Raw genomic sequence first — 16518 nt, 5'->3', positions numbered from 1 at the left:
CATGTGGGATCTTCCTGGACCAGGGCTTGAACCCGTGTCCCCTGCATTGGCAGGTGGATTCCTAACCACTGCGCCACCAGGGAAGCCCTTCTGCCCATTTTTTGATTGGGTTGTTTGTTTTTTTAATATTGAGCTCCATGAGCAGTTTATATATTTTGGAGATTAATCCTTTGTCCGTTGATTCGTTTGCAAATATTTTCTCCCATTCTGACCGCTGTCTTTTCGTCTTGTTTGTAGTTTCCTTTGCTTTGCAAAAGCTTTGGAGTTTCATTAGGTCCCATTTGTTTATTTTTGTTTTTATTTCCATTACTCTAGGAGGTGGATCAAAAAAGATCTTGCTGTGATTAATGTCAAAGAGTGTTCTTCCTATGTTTTCCTCTAAGCGTTTTATAGTGTCTGGTCTTACATTTAGGTCTCTAATCTATTTTGAGTTTATTTTTGTGTATGGTGTTAGGGATTGTTCTAATTTCATTCTTCTACATGTAGCTGTCCAGTTTTCCCAGCACCACTTATTGAAGAGACTGTCTTTTCTCCATTGTATATCCTTGCCTCTTTTGTCATAGATTAGTTGACCATAGGTGCGTGGGTTTATCTCTGGGCATTCTATCCTGTTCCATTGATCTATATTTCTGTTTTTGTGCCAGTACCATATTGTCTTGATTACTGTACTTTGTAGTATAGTCTGAAGTCAGGGAGTCTGATTCCTCCAGCTCCTTTTTTTCCCCCTCAAGACTGCTTTGGCTATTCGGGGTCTTTTGTGTCTCCATACAAATTTTAAGATTTTTTTGTTCTAGTTCTGTAAAAAATGCCACTGGTAATTTGATAGGGATTGCACTGAATCTGTAGATTGCTTTGGGTAGTATAGTCATTTTCACACTATTGATTCTTCCAATCCAAGAACATGGTATATCTCTCCATCTGTTTGTGTCATCTTTGATTTCTTTCATCAGTGTCTTATAGTTTTCTGAGTACAGGTCTTTTGCCTCCTTAGGTAGGTTTATTCCTAGGTATTTTATTCTTTTTGTTGCAAGGGTGAATGGGATTGTTTCCTTAATTTCTCTTTCTGATCTTTTGTTGTTAGTGTATAGGAATGCAAGAGATTTCTATGCATTAATTTTGTATCCTGCAACTTTACCAAATTCATTGATTAGCTCTAGTAGTTTCCTGGTGGCAATCTTTAGGATTCTCTAGGTATGGTATCATGTCATCTGCAAACAGTGACAGTTTTACTTCTTCTTTTCCAATTTGTATTCCTTTTATCTCTTTTTCTTTTCTGATTGCCGTGGCTAGGACTTCCAAAACCAAGCTGAATAATAGTGGTGACAGTGGACATCCTTGCCTTGTTCCTGATCTTAGAGGAAATGCTTTCAGTTTTTCACCATTGAGAATGATGTTTGCTGTGGGTTTGTCACATATGGCCTTTATTATGTTGAGGTAGGTTCCCTCTATGCCCACTTTCTGGAGAGATTTTTTATCATAAATGGGTGTTGAATTTTGTCAAAAGCTTTCTCTGCATCTATGGAGATGATCATATGGTTTTTATTCTTCAATTTGTTAATATGGTGTATCCCATTGATTGATTTGCATATATTGAAGAATCCTTGCATCCCTGGGATAAATCCCACTTGATCATGGTGTATGATCCTTTTAATGTGTTGTTGGATTCTGTTTGCTAGTATTTTGTTGAGGATTTGTGCATCTATATTCATCAGTGATATTGGTCTGTAATTTTCTTTTTTTGTAGTATCTTTGGTTTTGGTATCAGGGTGATGGTGGCTTCATAGAATGAGTTTGGAGTGTTCCTTCCTCTGCAATACTTTGGAAGAGTTTGAGAAGGATGGGTGTTAGCTCTTCTCTAAATGTTTGATAGAATTCACCTGTGAAGCTATCTCATCCTGGACTTTTGTTTGTTGGAAGATTTTTAATCACAGTTTCAATTTCATTACTTGTGATTGGTCTGTTCATATTTTCTATTTCTTCCTGGTTCAGTCTTGGAAGGTTATACCTTTCTAAGAATTTGTCCATTTCTTCCAGGTTGTCCATTTTAGTGGCATAGAGTTGCTTGTAGTAGTCTCTTAGGATGCTTTGTATTTCTGCGGTGTCCGTTGTAACTTCTCCTTTTCCATTTCTAATTTTATTGATTTGAGTCCTCTCCCTCTTCTTCTTGATGAGTCTGGCTAAAGGCTTATCAATTTTGTTTATCTTCTCAAAGAACCAGCTTTTAGTTTTATTGATCTTTGCTATTGTTTTCTTTGTTTCTATTTCATTTATTTCTGCTCTGATCTTTATGATTTCTTTCCTTCTATTAACTTTGGGTTTTCTTTGTTCTTCTTTCTCTAGTTCCTTTAGGTGTAAGGTTAGGTTGTTTATTTCAGATTTTTCTTGTTTCTTGAGGTAGGCTTGTATAGCTATAAACTTCCTTCTTAGAACTGCTTTTGCTGCATCCCATAGGTTTTGGATCGTCATGTTTTCATTGTCATTTGCCTCTAGGTATTTTTTGATTTCCTCTTTGATCTCTTCAGTGATCTCTTGGTTATTTAGTAACGTGTTGTTTAGCCTCCACGTGTTTGTGTTTTTAACGTTTTTTCCCCCTGTAATTGATTTCTAATCTCATGGCGTTGTGGTTGGAAAAGATGCTTGATATGATTTCAATTTTCTTAAATTTACCGAGGCTTGATTTGTGACCCAAGATGTGATCTATCCTGGAGAATGTTCCTTGTGCACTTGAGAAGAAAGTGTAATCTGCTGTTTTTGGATGGAATGTCTTATAAATAGCAATTAAATCTATCTGGTCTACTGTGTCATTTAAAGCTTGTGTTTCCTTATTAATTTTCTGCCTGGATGATCTGTCCATTGGTGTAAGTGAGGTGTTAAAGTCCCGCAGTATTATTGTGTTACTGTCGATTTCCTCTTTTATAGCTGTTAACAGTTGCCTTATGTATTGAGGTGCTCCTATGTTGGGTGCATATATATTTATAATTGTTATATCTTCTTCTGGGATTGACCCCTTGATCATTATGTAGTGTCCTTCCTTGTCTCTTGTAACGTTCTTTATTTTAAAGTCTATTTTATCTGATATGAGTATTGCTACTCCAGCTTTCTTTTGATTTCCTTTTGCATGGAATATCTTTTTCCATCCCCTCACTTTCAGTCTGTATGTGTCCCTAGGTCTGAAGTGGGTCTCTTGTAGACAGCATATATATGGGTCTTGTTTTTGTATCCATTCAGTGAGACTGTGTCTTTTGGTTGGAGTATTTAATCCATTCACGTTTAAGGAAATTATCGATATGTATGTTCCTATTACCTTTTTCTTAATTGTTATGGGTTTGTTTTTGTAGGTCTTTTTCTTCTCTTGTGTTTCCCACTTAGAGAAGTTCCTTTAGCATTTGTTGTAGAGCTGGTTTGGTGGTGCTGAATTCTCTTAGCTTTTGATTATCTGTAAAGTTTTTGATTTCTCCATCGAATCTGAATGAGATCCTTGTTGGGTAGAGTAATCTTGGTTGTAGTTTCTTCCCTTTCATCACTTTAATTGTATCATGCCACTCCCTTCGGGCTTGTAGAGTTCCTGCTGAGAAATCAGCTGTTAACCTTATGGGAGTTCCCTTGTATGTTATTTGTCATTTTTCCCTTGTTGCTTTCAATAATTTTTCTTTGTCTTTAATTTTTGTCAGTTTGATTACTATGTGTCTCGGCATGTTTCTCCTTGGGTTTATCCTGCCTGGGACTCTCTGCGCTTCCTGGACTTGGGTGGCTATTTCCTTTCCCATGTTAGGGAAGTTTTCGACTATAATCTCTTCAAATATTTTCTCGGGTCCTTTCTCTCTCTCTTCTCCTTCTGCGACCCCTATACTGTGAATGTTGTTGCATTTAATGTTGTCCCAGAGGTCTCTTAGGCTGTCTTCATTCTTTTCATTCTTTTTTCTTTATTCTGTTCCACAGCAGTGAATTCCACCATTCTGTCTTCCAGGTCACTTATCCATTCTTCTGCCTCAGTTATTCTGCTATTGATTCCTTCTAGTGTATTTTTCATTTCATTTCAGTTATTGTATTGTTCATCTCTGTTTGTTTGTTCTTTAATTCTTCTAGGTCTTTGTTAAACATTTCTTGCATCTTCTCAATCTTTGCCTCCATTCTTTTTCCGAGGTCCTGGATCATCTTCACTATCATTATTCTGAATTCTTTTTCTGGAAGGTTGCCTATCTCCACGTCATTTAGTTGTTTTTCTGGGGTTTTATCTTGTTCCTTCATCTGGTACAAAGTCCTCTGCCTTTTCATTTTGTTTATCTTTCTGTGAATGTGGTTTTCCTTCCACAGGCTGCAGAATTGTAGTTCTTCTTGCTTCTGCTGTCTGCCCTCTGGTGGATGAGGCTATCTAAGAGGTTTGTCAGTTCTGTCAGCTTTTATTTCATTTTTTGTAGCTCTGTTACTGGGTGCATATACATTTAGGATTATATCTTCCCTCCTCAATTGACCCTTTTTTGATTATGAAATGTCTCTCCTTTTCTCTGCTAATTCTCCTTGTCGTGACATTTCTTTGTCCAATATTAATGGAGCCATATCAGCTTTCTATGTGCATAGGATATCTTTTTTCATCCTTTTACATTGTGTCTGTATATTAAGATTATACCTCTTTTAGATATATACAGGTTGAACAACACAGGTTTGAACTGCAGGGTCCATTTATACACGGATTTTTTTTCAGTAAATATGTACTACAGTACTAAACGATCATCGGTTGGTTGATTCCGTTGATGCAGAACTGAGGATAGGGAGGGCCAGCTGTAAAGTTATACTCACATTTTCCACTGCAGGGAGGGTTGGTGCCCCTTACCCCTGCATTGTTCAAGGGTCAACTATAGTTGGGTTTTGACTTTTTATTCTGACTAGCTCTGTTTTTTAATTGGAGCATTTCTATTTAATGGAATTATTAATACAGTTGGGTTTAAGTCTGTGTTAGTTTGCAAGGGCTGCCATAACAAAGTACCATGGATTGGGTGGCTTAAACAACAGAAATTTATTTACTCATAGTTCTGGAAGCAGGAAGTCTGAGATTACGGTGTTGGCAGAGTTGGTTCCTTCTGAGGGCTGTGAGGAAAGGATCTATTCCAGGCCTCAGTCTCTGGCTTGCAGACAACCATCTTCTCCCTGTGCCTTCACATCATTTTCTCTCTGTACATGTCTGTGTCCCAATTTCCTCTTCTTATAAGGACACCAGTCATATTGGATTAGGGTCTACCCTAATGACCACATTTTAACATAATACTTCTGTAAAGACTCTATCTCCTTGGAAAAGTAGGATATAATAACCAAGGACAGGGTTTATTAAAATAAAGCTGTAATTAGTATTAAAAAAAAATTGTTATAACAGCAGAGATTGGCACAACACTGTAAATCAACTATACTTCAATAAAAAGAAAATAAAATCAGAAAAAAGATTATATATCTATCTATATGTATATGTATCTGTATATCTGCATGAAATAAAGGAGTTTATCTTTAATGAAGCTTAAAAAAACCCAAAACAACAAAGACTCTATCTCCAAAAAAATAAAATAAAATAAATTTTTAAAGACAAAAAAAACAAGACTCTGTCTCCAAATAAGTCACATTTGGAGGTGCAGGATTTCAATATATGCTTTGGTGGGGGACACAATTCAACCCATAACAAAGTCTATCATCTTGCTATTTGTTTTCTATTTGCCCCATATGTTCTTTTTTTATTATTGTATTTTAAAAATTAATTAATTTATTTATTTTTGGCTGCGTTGGGTCTTCGTTGCTGCACGCAGGCTTTCTCTAGTTGTCGCGAGTGGGGGCTACTCTTTGTTGCAGTGCGCGGGCTTCTCATTGCGGTGGCTTCTCTCGTAGCGGAGCACGGGCTCTAGGCGCACAGGCTTCAGTAGTTGTGGCACACGGGCTCAGTAGTTGTGGCTCGTGGGCTCTAGAGCACAGGCTCAGTAGTGGTGGAGCACGGGCTTAGTTGCTCCGCGGCATGTGGGATCTTCCCGGACCAGGGATTGAATCCATGTCCCCTGCATTGGCAGGTGGATTCTTTTTTTTTTTTTTTTTTTGGCAGGTGGATTCTTAACCACTGTGCCACCAGGGAAGGTCTGCCCTTATGTTCTTTTGTTCCTCAGTTCTTTTCCTGACTTCTTTTGAGGAATTGAATATTATTTTTATATTAATATCATACATAATTAATATTATAAATGTAATAGTATTAATTATTAATATAGATATAATTGTCACACATTATAATTCAATATTAAATATAATTAATATTATACTTTATTTCATCTCTTTGCATTTTAGCTATACCTTTTTATTATTTTTAATGCTTGCTCTAGAAATTATAAATATGTATCACTAATTTCTCACAGTGTAATTGAACTCCACATTTCACAAAAGAAGAAACTATAATATAATCTACTCTCCCATTTTTTGTACTATTATCATATATTTTATTCCTACATACGTCATAAACTGCATCTTACAATTATATTACTTTTGCTGTAAACAGTCATTTGTCTTTTATGGAAATTAAGAGAAGAAAAAAGCCATTCTTTTATAATTACCCAGAATTATCAATTCTGTGCTCTTCATTCCTTCCTATAGATCCAAGTTTCCAAATTTCCTTTCAGCCTAAATAACTTCATTTAGCATTTCTCACAGTGCAAGTCTGCTGGCAATAAATTCTCTTATCTTTCATTTTTCTGAAAAAGTCTTTATTCCTCTTTCATTTTGAAGGATATTTTCATTGGCTATAGAATTCTAGACTGAAACTCTCCCTTTGTCAGCAATTTAAAGGTGTGATTCCATTGTCTTCTATCCCCCTTTTCTTCCCATCATTGTACCCCTATATGTAAGTTGTCTTAGTGGTTCAGCATCAACACTAATGAGATAAAACAATATTAAATGATTGAAAACGCAAGAGAGAGCATGTCCCTTATGTGGTATTCTTGCAAAAAGGTTTAACCTGAATCTAATTGTGAGGAAGCATTCAAAGAAATTCAAATTGAGATATTTTACCAGAAAACGAGCTTCGATTCTTCAAAAATATCAATGTCATGAAAAACAAAAAGGCAAGAAGACTAGTCTAGATTTTAGGGCTATGTGGAGAAATGTAATTATGGCCTAATTAGTCTAGATAATAATACTGCACTGGGAAATTTCTTGGTCGCCATGGAAAATAGTTTGCCAGTTCCTCATAAAGTTAAACACAGACTTAGCATATGACCCAGCAATTCCACTTCTAGGTATATACCTGAAAGAATTGAAAGCAGGGACTCAAACAGATACTTGCACACCCGTGCTCCTAGCAGCATTGTTCACAACAGCCAAAAGGTGGAAACAACCCAAGTGTCCATCAACAGATGAGTAGCTAAACAAAATGTGATATACACATACAATAGAATATTACTCAACCTTTAAAAGGAATGAAATTCTGACAATGCTACAACATGGAGGAACCTTGAAGACATTATGCTAAGTGAAATAAGCCAGACACAAAAGGACAAATATTGCATGATTCCACTTACATTAACTACCTAGAACAGGAAACTTCATAGAGACAGAAAGTAGAAGAGAGGTTACCAGGGGAGGATGGGATATTTACTGGGTACAGTTTCTTTTCAGGATGATGAAAAAGTTCTGGAAGTGGATAGTGGTGATGGTTGCATAACACTGTGAATGTACTTAATGCCACAATTGTATACATGGTTTTTTTAACATCTTTATTGGAGTATAATTGCTTTACAATGTTGTGTTAGTTTCTGCTGTATAACAAAGTGAATCAGCTATATGCAACACAACTGTATACTTAAAATGGTTAAAATAGTAAATTTCACGTTATGTATATTTTACCACAAATTTTTAAAAGGGATATTGTGGTTACATGAGAAAATGTCCTCATTTTTAGGAGATATGGGCCAAAATATTTAGGGGTGAAGTGTCTTAATGCCTGCAACTTATCTTTAGTGGATCTAGGGAAAAAAGAGAGAGAAAAGAGAAAGAAACGTGGCAAAAGGTTAACAACTGGTGAATCTATATACATGTTCATTGTACTACTCTTTCAACTTTTCTGTAAGACTGAAGATGTTCAAAATACAAAGAAGGTGCTCAATAAATATTTTAAAATGAATAAATGAATGTGAGAGAGGACCCTCCCAGACAGAGAGAAAAGCAGGAGCAAAGGTTAAGAGGAAGAAAAAGTGCTTTCAAGAAACACTGAGTAATCTAGTTTGATTTGAGTCAAAGGTGCATGCTAGGACGTTCTGGGAGATAAAGCCAGAAAGGTAGGTAGGCTGTGTGCCAAACTGGGAAAGGCCCTGAGCTAAAGAACAGAGAGCCTGTACTGTTCCTGGCTAGCAACAGGGAGCACCACGGAAGGCAATAAACATGGCAGTAACATGTGAAGTGATGCAATTCTTCTGCAAGATTAATCTAGTCACGATGCCCTGGACAGACCAAAGGGCATCACAGCTAGGAGGCTATTACATTAGTCTAGGCATGGGAGCAGGTACTTGGGCTAGGTGGAGGAAGTGGGAATAAAAGGCAACTGTTTTGTGAAGGACCTTCAGAATTTGATAACCGAGTAAACGTTGGGTTATCACCCTGAGGTTTACACCTGGGTGTCGGAGAACACAGGAAATGGGAAAGTCAGCAGGAGAGGCTAGTTTGCAGCTCAAGGCTCAAAGACATGAACTATAAGAAAAAGGAGTAGGTTTGGTTTTATCCCTGCTTTCCTGTCAAATGGATCCTTCACAGGCCCTCAGGCTGTCAGACAGGGTCCAATCAGAACCAGAATTCTCCACTGGACCCACCTCACCTGGCCCCACAACCCATCCCCGGGACCAGCAGGCCCTTAGAGCTGACTGGTACCCTGAGTCCTTCTCTGGTAGTGTCTCTTCAGCATCTCCCCTGGTTCCTTTCTACTTAGCCTGCACATAGTTTGGTCTTCTTGCCCTAACTTCCCCTCTTTTCAGAGTCCTTTTTCCTTAGTAAGAGGAGAGGAATCAAGTGTCTGCCCAAGAGCACCAGTCCTGCAGCATGCAGGCCAAGATCGGCACTCCTAAGCAGCTCAGGTGTGGGTGGGCCAGGGGTGGAGGGAGAGAGGGAAGAGATGACAGAGCTGGGCTGAGGGGGAGGCCAGCACAGGGTGGTGGGTGGGGCAGCAGGGACCACCTGCAGCATATCTGGCTGCAGGGAGACCCAGGAGGCCTTGCTCCATCCAGCCCCACCTGCCATACAGGACACCCAGCAGTACTGGGGTTGGTGGAGGGGGTCTCTGCTTACCAGCTCAGTCATCCCACCGATCCTCAGATAATTCCATTTGTTGCCCCTAAACCACTTACTCTATCCCCATGGCACTCAGCCCTCCTCTCCCAGTTTCCCATTTCTGTGTAGAAAATAAAAGCTCGAGGTTGGCAGGAGTGTGGACATTCTGATGAGGCAGAGCTCAGCCTAGCACAGGAACATTTAGGACACGGAGACAATCAGACTGTGGACAGGGCTGGAGGAGGCAGCTAGCTGAGCCACCAGTGAGGGTGGAAGCTGTGGAGAAAGTCAGAGGCCTTGGAGTCAGTCCACCAAACCAAGAGGTGAGCTGCACAGCAGAGCGCGGCCTGCAGAGGCAGGTGGCTGCTGCCCTGGGCACAGCTGCCCAGCTCCACGCCTTCTCAGGCCGCATGAAGATCAATTATGTGGGGTGCATATAATCAGCTCCTTCTCCTCGCCCCAGCCTCCAGGGAGGGGCAGCCTCCTTCACCCAACCTGTCGCCTGCCACCACAGTTATGTCTGGCCTGGGTTAGGCTGGCACGTGGGGTCTTGCTCTAGCCCGGGCTTGCTCTGGGTGACCCTCCCTGCTACACCTGCCTCCCCAGCTCTACCTCCCAGGCTCACTGATCTGCCATCAGGGGTGCCGGGGGCTGGGGGTTGGTGTCACGACCCAGGCCAGGGAATCCCACTGGGCAGCCTTTGCCAACTTGCCTCCCTACCCACTGGGAAAACAGCTTTTGTATTCTTGGTCCTCAAGCCCAGATACAGAATCCCCTAAAGTGTGCCAGCTCTCCAGGGCGTCTGCCTGGGAACGAGCAAACCTGGCAGAGTAAGGGGAGAAGTACCAGCTCTGGTGTGACCTGTTGCCATGGAAACAAGTCAGTGACTAGCAAGGGCGTGAGAGTGAGAGGCTCTGGTCAAATATGTCCAGCGACAGAGAAGCTGGGCTGGCAAACTGAGGGAAATGGGCAGAGAAATCTGGCTGAAATGGGAAGGAAGGAAAGTCCCGGTTTAACTGCAGGTTAGCCTTACTGGGAGGCAGATGGCACACCTTTAGTGACAGCCAAGGCAGTGGAAAGATGACTGGTCTCAGTGCCACCACTGGCTCTCTGACCTAAACCGAAAAATTCATATCCCTCAGAAGGGAAAGTTAAAGTCGCAACATAAGGCTTCCCAGCCGCTGTAAATTGCAATGGATCATCGCGCCCCTGAGGTAGGCTGAGGTAGGCCTCCACGGCAGGCCCTGAGCTGCACCAGGTCTGCAGTAATTACGGCTTCCCGGGGCACTTCGCTACACAGGAATCCTGACACACCCACAGGCACTTACCTGCAGCCAGTGGAGTAGAAGCAAACTGGAGAGGCAGGACGGAGAAGAAGCGCAGGATTCCGGGGTGGGAGCACAGGCTGCCAGGAAGAGGCTGTAACAGCTCACCTTGGGTCACATCTCCAAGAAAAGGAGCACTTGTGGCCCCCAGAAGTCCTGCACCAACCTACATCTAGGGACAAAACAGACAGTCAGTTGTGTCCCATCCCTTCCTTCGTTGTACTCTTAACCTCTCCCCAGCTTCCTTGTTCTGAGGATGACTGCACCCTCTGTGAGCAACAGAGCGTCCGAGGGGACGTCTAAACAGGACTTGGGAGGCTTTGCCCTGTCCTCAAGCCATTCTGCCTTCAATCTTCTCTGCTCTGCCTTCCTGAAGTCCCAGCTCCGTCCCAGCTCCTAAGGAAGTTCTCCACCCCCCAGGTCATGGGACAACTGCTCTGAGTGGTCTGCTTCAGCGCTAGCTCCTGGCGCAAGTTCAGCCCTAGGCAGGCCTGTGGAAGGGCAGGGCCTCGAAGTCAGCCTGAAGATGGTGCTGCAAGCCAGCTTCGTTCCTTTGCAGCAGCTGCGGGCCTCGGCAGTCTGTTGGTGTGGTGCACACGGTTTCCCACTCCCAGCTGGGTCACAGCTGGGAGAGAAATGTCTCGGGGGAAGAGTGGGCCATTGAAAAAGAAAAGCCAAGAACAGACACAAATGCCACAACAGCCAAAGGAGTGTCCATCATTGGTCCTCAAGATTGCTTCATGATCCTGTGCTGTACTTTCCTCCCCTTGCAGCTGTTCAGCTCAGTTCCAGGGAAGGAGACTCACAAACCCTCCTACCCATTCACGAGACCCTGTTCACTCTGCTACCAATTGGCTGGTCCTGCACCAAATATGCCAAAGATATGGCCCTTGCCCCATGATCATCTGCCTCTTCACATTCTTCCCCTGGAAGAGTGGCTGTAAGAAGCATGTGAGCCTAATAAAAGGGCCTCAGGGTAATAGACCACATCTCACTTCCCCTCTGCAGGAAACTCACAGCTCCCGTTCATTCACTATTATTTACTGTGTGCCATCCATGTGCCAAGCTGGGAATAAAAACACTGACCAAAACCCAGTCCCTGTCTTCTGAGAGCTCAGTATCTACAGACATTTCTCCCCCATGTCTCAGGACTGTGGGGAGGGTGCCCAGAATATCTTTTCCCTAATTCTTAGCATATCCACATTCTCCACATCCTTCACAGCCCAGCACAAATGCTGTCTGCTCCTTGGCTCTCATCATATAGCCACTTCGCAGTGGTGTCTCCTGTCTCTGAATGTTCACAGCACACTTACCTGCACCTCTCTCAAGACATGTCACTTTCTACTTATATGTGTTTTGTATGCATAGTTGATCTTCTCTACTAGACTCCATGTTTCTTGAGGGCAAATATCATCTTATACATCTTTGTATCCTTTGGAGTTCCCCCCAAAATACCACGTGCATAACAGGTGCTCAAATAATACTCATGGAATACGGCTTCCACATAAAGATGGCTGTTGGATGAGTGAAGTCTTGTTTGTGAAGCTACTGGGAGTTCTCAGATTTAAAAATAATACATTTTCATCACTAATTAAAAACTCCTTATTAGAATTTTCCCAATTAATACAAAGCTTGAACTCAACGTAGGTAACATAGGATTCTTATGTATCCCTTATAACTGTATAAATGTATAACAGTCTTATGTAAATGGTATATTATGTAAATATTATAATTCAATAGTCAGCTGTTTCTGCACTATAACATGTAAGTGCTCACATCCTGTGTGTATCTTATGCAAGGAAAGTATCTTCTGCACTACGTGGTGTCCAGCTTTGCACTCTTTCTAATGCTGTGTGGTAATGATATAACCCAGACTACAGCTGAACGGAAGAGATACCCTGGCCATGAGCACCCAGCCTTGGGTAAGCAGGCTCAGGTTTCCCCATCAGAATCAGCCTATGAAACCATCCTTCCTAGGAGGACAGATTTGCCCATCAACAGAGGAAGTGGGGACTTCCCTGGTGGTCCAGTGGGTAAGACTCTGCGCTCCCAATGCAGGGGGCCCCGGTTCTATCCCTGGTCGGGGAACTAGATCTTGCCTGCCTGTCGCAACTAAGAAGTTCGCATGCCACAACTAAAGACGCTGCATGCCACAACTAAGACACGGTGCAGCCTAAATAAATTAATTAATTAAATAGAGGACGTGACTCCAAAAGTTAAGAAAAGTTCTCACAGTGGCTAAGGGATGTTTTTGAAAATATCAGAACTGATGGCTGGGACTGGGAGAGCGCTTATTACGGGAAGGCTAAAAACTTACTCCATTTAACCATCAAAAACCTGAGGTGGTTCTATCATTACCCCCAGCTTTGCAAATGAGGAACCTGAGGCTCAAGAGATGTAATCACTTTGCCCAAAGTCACATACCCAAGTGTCTCTGACTCTAGATCTTGAGCTGAGATTCTTGCTCAAACCATCCAGGTCCCTTTTTTTCTTTTTGCACTTGGTGTGCTATGAGGGGCAACGACCCCATATCCACTAGAAGAGACCTTAGGGATCATCTGCTTCAACCTCTTTACTTTACGGACAGGAAACTTGGGCTCAGAGAGATAAAGGGACATGTCCCTTAGGTCACACAGAGCCAGGGGCTGCTCTGCAACGGAATCGCAAGGTGCACAAGAGTACCAGTCCAAACTCCATTTTACAGAGGGGGAAATGAAGCCCAGAGCGCTGAGCGCAGGTCCCGGGTCCATCACAGGCAGAGCCGTATCCAACCCTGGGCGCGCTCGTTATCCTGCCCGGCGCTACCAGCACCTTCGCCTGGGGCGCCAACCATCAACTCACCGGCCCGCGCCTCGGGAGTACTTGTCGGCGGCGCGCAGGCCTTCGGCCGGGAGTGACAAAGCGCTGACGTGGAACGAGCGGGGCCGGGCAGGCCAGAGCCGGACATGGCCTCGCTAACCCGGGCCTCCCCTGGCCCCTTCGCCTCAGAAGGCCGAGGCCCCAGGAGGGCGCGGACGCCCGGACGCCGAGCAGAATTCGGAAGCGCTGGCCCCGGAGGGAGGCAGGGTCGCCTGGCCTCCTCTCCTCAGGCTCCTACTTTGCCCCCTCAACAGTCTGTAGACCCGGTCCTGGCGCCGGGGCACCGGACGGGGAGCAAAGGCTCGACCCTAAGCAGAGTCTAGCCACCTGGAGCGAGCAGAGCGAGGTTGCCCTGGAAACGAAAAAAAAAAAAAAAAAAGAGGCTCTTCGCGCCTGCGCGGACGCGCTAGGCACAATGGGAAATGTGGTTTCCGGGCTGTCACCTGGTGGCCAGAGGAACGGACGCAAGATGGCGCTCCAGCGTCGCGGTCCGTTCAGAGCCGCAGGGTTCCCCGGCCGCCCTGGGCCCTTTCTGGGCGCTGCCGGCGTAGGAGAGGCCGCGGAGGCCGGAAAGGTAGTTTCTCTTGAGGGGACGCCCTGGCTCGTGACTCGTCCCAGGCCGGGTCGAGCCGGCCCCGACGGAGGGAGAACGTTGTGGAGGTGGGAGCTGGCCCAGGAGGGACCAGCTGCCCGAGGGACCCGAGCTCCTCGTCGCGCAAGTGTTCCAGTCGGTCCGGGCGACCACTCCGGCCCCTAAGAGGCTCCTATATGGGGTGGGAGTTAAATTGGGACCCCGTGAGCAGGGCCTGTCCTGACCATCCCTCCGGCTTCCCTGCCCAGTGCGTTGACTGCCCTGGAACCACCTTCTCCATTCCCGAGTTAGGCCTCTGGACTGAGATCTAGAAACCTAATTCAGGCTCTGTCAGAGACCCAGTTACTTCTCTGAGCCTCAGTTTCCTTATTTCTAAAACGGTGGTAATTGTAATGGCTCCGCTTTCTCCTCTGAGAGTGTTGCAAGGCTCATATGAGATGACTGATGTGCAGGTTGGACAGTCCTTTAAGAACATAAACAGGCATTCCCATTCGTTGTAAATTAGTGCAACTTCTTACAAGGAAATTAGGCAGTGCCCTTCAGAATTAAAAACGAAGAATGAATTTGCTTCGGCAATTCTAGCAATATGTCCTATGGAATTAGTGGCCACGTGTGCACAAGGAAGTATATACAAGGGTACTTAAGCATTACTTGAAATGGAAAAAAAAAAAACCACCCCAGAACAATATAAATGGCCATCAGTAGATGACCACTTAAATCATGATGGATTCCATAAAAGAGAATATGTGTGCTTATTTTAAAAATTAGGCAGAGCTTTCTGTACTGATGTACAGCTCTTCTGTGATATGAAAAAATTTTTCAAAATGCAGAATAGTATGTTAATATGCTTTAATTTATATTTTAAAAAGAATACACAAATGTATTTGATGACTTAAGCATGGAATGTCTTTGGAGGGCCTTAGAAGCTGGTAACAATGGTTGCCTGTGAAGGATTGGAGGACAAGATCGGAGGGAGACACTCTTTTCATTTTATATCTTTTTTTTTAAACTGTGTTTTTTGCCCCTTTAGCAATTTGTATGAGCTTTGTCTATACATACAGTTCTTTCTCTTTTCTTTTCTTTTTTTTTTTTTGGCCATGCCACGCCTTGAGGGACCTCAGTTCCCCAACCAGGGATTGAACCCAGGGCCACAGCAGTGAAAGCCCGGAATCCTAACCACTAGGCCACCAGGGAACTCCCAGTGTACATATAGTTCTTAATCATTTGTCTGTATTTTTGATGCAGATAATTTCCCCTCCAATTTTTGTTTCTCCTCGTGCTGAATTCTTACTTCTCAGAATCTTCCATAGATTCTAGTGGGCCCCACAGCTCTGAGTTCATGATTGGATCCTGCCTTCCCAGCTGTACAGAATGCAGGAGGGCAGGGCCCGACCTTGGCTTCCCTCCTGACATTGTCACCCCCACTGTCCCCGAGCCCCGGCCCAGAACTGCTGAAAGGGCAGTGTGGGTGGGACTCATGAGTGCTCAGCAGGGTGGACCAGCCAAATGGATCAAGAATCACATCTAGCTTCTCTGTACCCCACCTTGTGACCCTGGGGCTGCTACCCACAGACAGGTACAAATGATTCCTCTTCTAGAGAGCACGTTGAGGCTGAATTCTGTCGGAGTACAGAGGACGCGTATTGTTAAAATATCAAAGCAGGAGGTGGGGTCTAGGGATTTCCTGGTTTAATCCTTTTGTCTTACAGAAAGAAACAGAGACTTAAGATGAAGTAACTTGTAAGTGATACAGCTGGGGCTAGAACCCAAGTCTCCTGCTCCTCTGTCCACTAGGGTTAGAGCAGTGCTGGGGGTCCCACCAGGGTCTGGGTGAGAGATTCATTCCTAAAACTGGGCATGAGATCTCAATCGACAAGAACATTTGCTGCCAGCTCCTATCTGAGGCCTGCTTTGAGGGAAGGAGCTGCACCCACCCACTCCCAACCCCCAACCAAACTAGAGTGTTATAGGGCAGAGCATATGATCTTGGCAAGAGGGGAGAGAAGTGACAAAGATGGACCCACTTACTCTTCTTGAACATTGTAATTGGGCAGAAGGAACCCCTAGGCAGAGGGGAGGGCCCACCGAGGGTCCTTCTTCCCTGGCAGTGATAGTCTGGCTTGGAAAGTCAGGCTCTCTTGCATTGTAACAAGAAGAAGATTCTTGGGACCCAAAGTGTGCTCAAGAACTAGCATCAAGTGCCCAAAAGGAGCCTTAGCTTCTGGGACGGGCTTGGTCCTGTCCACATAGGCATCGACAGCTTCCATTTCCTCATGGGTAACTCCCTTCCGCTGCCCCGGCAGAGCCCAGCACCTGCTGTCCAGTGTAGACTTGTTCCCCTGCCGACCTGCCTGAGGGGGGCGGGGCAGCTAGCATTTACCCAGGCCCTGCCCCGGGGAGATGAGGGAGATAACGCCGACCTCCCCTCTTCTCTTCCCCATTCTTCCTCCCACCGCACCCCAAACA

The 16518-nt window shown here is 44.1% G+C and overlaps 1 long non-coding RNA gene across 2 annotated transcripts in view; it reads right to left on the bottom strand.

Moving 5' to 3' along the window:
* LOC118898700 overlaps window positions 1–13801 on the bottom strand; it is a 29369-nt gene extending 15568 nt beyond the window's left edge. The window contains exons 1-3 of one of the 2 annotated variants that reach the window (XR_005020803.1): window positions 13443–13801; window positions 10605–10773; window positions 7862–7982 (exon numbers count right to left, since the gene is read on the bottom strand). This is a non-coding gene — a long non-coding RNA (uncharacterized LOC118898700). Of the gene's footprint in view, window positions 1–7861; window positions 7983–10604; window positions 10774–13442 lie in introns of those variants that run through there. The other variant, XR_005020802.1, reaches the window with a different exon arrangement.
* Between the last annotated feature and the right edge of the window lie 2717 nt (window positions 13802–16518).

This window comes from Balaenoptera musculus, chromosome 8, assembly GCF_009873245.2.
Source record: "Balaenoptera musculus isolate JJ_BM4_2016_0621 chromosome 8, mBalMus1.pri.v3, whole genome shotgun sequence".
In the NCBI taxonomy this organism is placed as follows: domain Eukaryota; kingdom Metazoa; phylum Chordata; class Mammalia; order Artiodactyla; family Balaenopteridae; genus Balaenoptera; species Balaenoptera musculus.
This window is presented reverse-complemented; position numbering and strand designations above follow the sequence as displayed.